General features: G+C 38.3%; 1 non-coding gene across 1 annotated transcript; it reads right to left on the bottom strand.

The window, feature by feature from the left end:
- Positions 1-1153: 1153 nt before the first annotated feature.
- Positions 1154-1257, bottom strand: LOC114228759 (U6 spliceosomal RNA). Its single transcript, XR_003614876.1, has one exon. It is a non-coding gene; the product is annotated as a U6 spliceosomal RNA (small nuclear RNA).
- Between the last annotated feature and the right edge of the window lie 3770 nt (positions 1258-5027).

Below are 5027 nucleotides of genomic sequence, written 5' to 3'. Positions count from 1 at the left end.
TATGCATATGATCATATTCTCATAAATGAAAATAACTTTATATATTTCCTTTAAATTGTGATGTATAAAATATATATATTGCAATAAATGTAATTTGGTTTTTAGATTCTCTGGCAACTTTGATACCTCTGTGGTGAAAAACTGAAGAAATGTGGAAAAAGGGCATATAAATATTAGGATGTAATAATTATAATCATTATCACATATTTTTTTCAAAGGGGGCATTTTCCCAGGTATACAACTTATCAGTTCCACAAATATATATAATTTTTAACTTTTAAATTACAGTTGACATTTAATATTATATTAGTTTCAGGTTTATAGCATAGTAGTTAGACATTTATATAACTTACAAAGTGACTCCCCGCCCCCCGTTTAGTCTAGTACCCACCTGGCACCATGCATAGTTAATACAATATTATTGACTTCCCTGTGCTGTACTTTATATCCCCATGATTATTTTGTAACTGCCAATTCACAAATATATTTTCAAAAATTGATTAGGACTCATATGTATCTCATGCCAACTTGCTCATTTTATAAAAATATCTCAATAGAAACATAAATTGTCCTTGTGCATCCTTGAAATTCCATATGGGAATATTTCCTTAATATAGGAATTTCAGTGTGGTGGTACACCTAGTGAACAGATTTTACCTTGTTCTTCGCTTCAAAAATTATTTAGATGTTAGGAATTAAGTGCATATTAATTTATGGTTCATATTTTTTTGCACAAAGGAGAACATTATCTTACATATATAATTCAGAGAGAGACACATTTTTATGTACATCACTGCATTTGTTATTTATTTATTTATTTAAAAAATATATTTTATTGATTTTTTACAGAGAGAAAGGAGAGGGATAGAAAGCTAGAAACATCGATGAGAGAGAAACATCGACCAGCTGCCTCCTGCACACCCGCTACCGGGGATGTGCCCGCAACCAATGTACATGCCCTTGACCGGAATCGAACCCGGGACCTTTCAGTCCGCAGGCCGACGCTCCATCCACTGAGCCAAACCGGTTTTGGCATGCATTTGTTATTTTTTACGCTGAAAGAAAATATTCTGGTTTGGTTTTTTTTTTTTTTTTTTGAAATTGCAGTTTTGTTGAAGTACAACTGATAAAAAATATAGCACACCTGATATAAAATATTATGGAACATTTCATGAATTTGTGTGTCATCCTTTCATAGTGGCCATGCTAATCTCTGTATCGTTCCAATTTTAGCAGATGTACTACCGAAGTGAGCACTCCTTGCAATTGTGTGTTTTGTTTTTTAATCCTCTCCGAGGATATTTTTCCATTGATTTTTAGAGAGATTGGAAGAAAGAGGGGAAGAAAGAGAAATATCAATGTGAGAGAACACACCAATCGGTTGCCTCCTGCAAGCACCCCGATGAGCAGGGCCTGGACTGGAGAGGAGCCTGCAATCGAGATACCTGCCCTTGACCAGAATCGAACCCAGGACCCTTTGGTCCGCAGTCTGACACTCTATCTATCCATTGAGCCAAACCATTGAGGGTTCAATTGTTGTTGTTTGTTTGTTTGTTTGTTTGTTTTTTTAATAACGCTAGGTGAGAGTCCTTTATCCTCTGAGTTGTGTCCCAGATGTTTGAGCAGGTTATGCTGGGGGCCTTTTTAGGAGCACCTTGGATTAAATCAGTAAACTAGAATAAAATGACCTCTGCAGTTATCACCTTTCCCTTTCCCTGGACACTTCATAATCTTTGGGGGTATCCCAGACTGTTATTTTTATCCCCGATATCATTAAGTATTTATTGTTAGGTTTTCAAAGGTCCTTTCTGTCATTTATAAGCTAAAATTCATCTTGCCATGGAAGGTGCTTGAGGATGGGAGGTAAAGCAAAAAAAGACCCGGTGAAGGTGTCTTGGAGTGCTCCTAAACTTATAAAAAGTCCTGAGATGTCTCATAGTCACGAAATCTGCTTCACTATATTTAACTCAGAATTTTCCAAATATACCCAACCAAGGGATGCTTCAACCTCCTTTGGTGTTAGTGTTCTGTGGGAGCAATGACTTTTAAGAAAGTCTGGGTTATTTGCATTAAGCCATTTCATATAAGTGAGCAATAACATCTGGCCCTGGCATTCTTGAACTCTCCAGGAATAAGGTTGACAAACTATTTGTGATCAAGAAGAATACCAGCATTTATTTGCAACTTCAAACTTTCTAGGATAACTGGCCATGAATTTTTGCAGTGATTTAAGTTCCAGGAGGTTTGAAGGTCTTGGGGTATCTCCAGCTGGTTCAGAGACTAGCCTTATATGTGTAGCACTTTCTCTGTTGCAGAGAAGGTGGAAAACAACTCGAGTTCCCAAAACTAAGAATGAGATTTGTTGACATGGTTCCCTCTGCTCTTAGATGCTGCTGCACAGGGATGACATTTTCCAGAGATCTCTTCTCTCTCCCTCTTCACTGAATGTCTTTGAGAGGATGAACTTTGGTAACTGAGTTTATGTCTTTGGAGACAAAGTGCAGGGAGGGACCAGCATCACTATACCTGTGGCAAACAGAGGCTCCTCTCCTTCCAAGGAAGCTGGAAGGGTGTGTTCCTTTAGAGAAGAGTTAAAGAAAAGAGTTTCAGAATATAATTTGATTTTCTTTCTTTCGAAAGAAACATCTGTTGAGCCATTTAGGTCACAGACCAAATTCAATTCCATGTTGCTGAGAACCTATCTTTTTCCATTTTAGAAAAATGAGCTTGCCTGTGATTTGACAAATTTAGTTTTCTTTAAAGAAACACTAAAAAGTAATTTCCCTGCCCTAACTGGTTTGGCTCAGTGGATAGAGCGTCGGCCTGTGGACTGAAGGGTCCCAGGTTCGATTCCCGTCAAGGGCATGTACCTTGGTTGTGGGCACATACCCAGTGGGGAGTGTGCAGGAGGCAGCTGATCTCTCATCAATGTTTTTAACTCTCTATCCCTCTCCCTTCCTCTCTGTAAAAAAATCAATAAAATATATATTTTAAAAAAAGTAATTTCCCCATACTGCCAATTTTAAAAATATATATATATTTTATTGATTTTAGAGAGGAATGGAGAGGGGAAAGAGCGATAGGAACATCAATGATGAGAGAGAATCATTGATCAGCTGCCTCCTGCATGCCCCCTACTGGGGATCGAGCCCACGACCCGGACATGTGCCCTGACCGAGAATCAAACCCAGAACCCTTCAGTCCGCAGGCCGACATTCTATCCACTGAGCCAAACCAGCTAGGGCAGTGATTCTGCAAAGTTTTGAAATTCTTGGCATCAAGTTTCAGTGAGTTTTCTTTTCAATAAATTGAATTGGAATTTTACTTAATACACAATTAAAAATACCAGCATCTCTTTATATTGCATATAAGGTAAATCTAAAATGGACAATTTCAGACCATATGTTTATCTTATGAGCTAGTAAAGACTTGTAAGTAAAAAACTAGAAAATATAACATAAGCCTCCGACTTAATTGCAGTATATGTTGGCCATTTTTATAAAGTGTTTGAATTGGGTGAATGTCTAGTTTCTATAAGTTCTAATGTAATGTGCAATAAAGTTTTATCCCTCCATGAGTTATAGCAGAGGAGTTTTTAAAGTGTTATGCAGATCTGTAGCATTCAAGTCAAGAATAAGTTATTAATAAGCTTTTGTAAGGAGCTTCTTGATTAGCAACTCAGTTTAGGAGCAGGATGAACCCTGGCAGCCTGGGTTGTACCTCAGAAGTCCATGCCTGTGGCCTTGGCCTGTCCTTATGCACCACTGTCACAGAATGCTCAGTTCTCTTTACTACTTTTTTTTAAACAGATGAACTATCAACGACACTTTCGTGTTTCTTGTTCTTCATGTTTGGTAAATTATTGGGTTAATTCTTTAGAGATGAAACTATATTGGAACATGGTGACTAAACGATGAAAAAAGGGGAGAGTAAATGAGCAGGGTAGAGGAAGAAAGTATCTATTGACTAAGCCTGGGAAGAAAAGCAGTGCACAGCCAGTTCTGTCAGTTCTGCACAGTATCAATAAGTAGCTAAAATAGATAGGACAAAGTTACGAGTTTATGTCCTTGGAGACATATGTTCAGGATAGACTAACATTTTTCTGTGTAAATAAATATATGACTAGGAGACTTCAGGGGCAGTATTCTCGACAATGTGTTCTTGGGTCTTCAGTGAGTCTCAGAGTATTAAACTTCATTTGATGCTATGGCCGACTTGGATAAAAATAGTAATAAACACTCTAAGGATCTGGGAGAGCTGTTGGGTTGGAGAGAGGAGTAGCAGGGGCTTGGAACCCATCATCTTTAACCACTGGAGGGAGGAGAGTTGGGAAAGAGTCTATGGAATGCACCTCAAGATTCTTACCACCTACCAAGCTTGAGGGCTGCTGCACTTCGGCCTTGATGCTGTCTAGAGTCTCAAAGTATACTGTATTGTCACTCTGCTGTAGAGCAGAGATTCTCAAGTGCTCAATCTTGGGTCTCACAAATCACTGTCAAGGGACTGGGCCCTCACAGGGATAAAAAATAAACTTCCATATGTTTTTCAGTGAAGAACATTGATGTGTTTAGACAGTCTGTCAGCATATTTATAATATTTGGTGAGTTTCAAGGACATGATCAATTGCAGAAAGGTTATTGGCCATAAATATGATTGCTACAGAACTTCAAAGTAGTTTGTCAATGGGCTGGGGAACCAGAATTGAGAGAAACATGAGGTGTTTGTGTTTATTCCTAGTTATCTAGAAGGTCACAGATAGAGAATGGAGGCAGGGGGGAAGGAGGGTAGGTGGGAGATGACACAATGAATTAGCAGATGGGCAAGGGTTTTGAAAGAAGGCCAATGCTAAGTCATGGAGAGGCAGTATATTAGTGAGTGAATATTCAGGTAACTGTCACTGACTTTCATGGCAGCCTGGAAAGTTATCTAATCTCTCTGAAACCCATTTTCCTCATATGTAAAATGGGAAAGATAATAATAGAGCTTGGAATATAGTAAGTGCTTAATTAATGTCACCTAATGTTACA

Source organism: Eptesicus fuscus, chromosome 1, assembly GCF_027574615.1.
Source record: "Eptesicus fuscus isolate TK198812 chromosome 1, DD_ASM_mEF_20220401, whole genome shotgun sequence".
Classification (NCBI taxonomy): Eukaryota; Metazoa; Chordata; class Mammalia; order Chiroptera; family Vespertilionidae; genus Eptesicus; species Eptesicus fuscus.
Note: the sequence above shows the minus strand (reverse complement) of the source record. Positions and strands in the feature narration are given on the sequence as shown.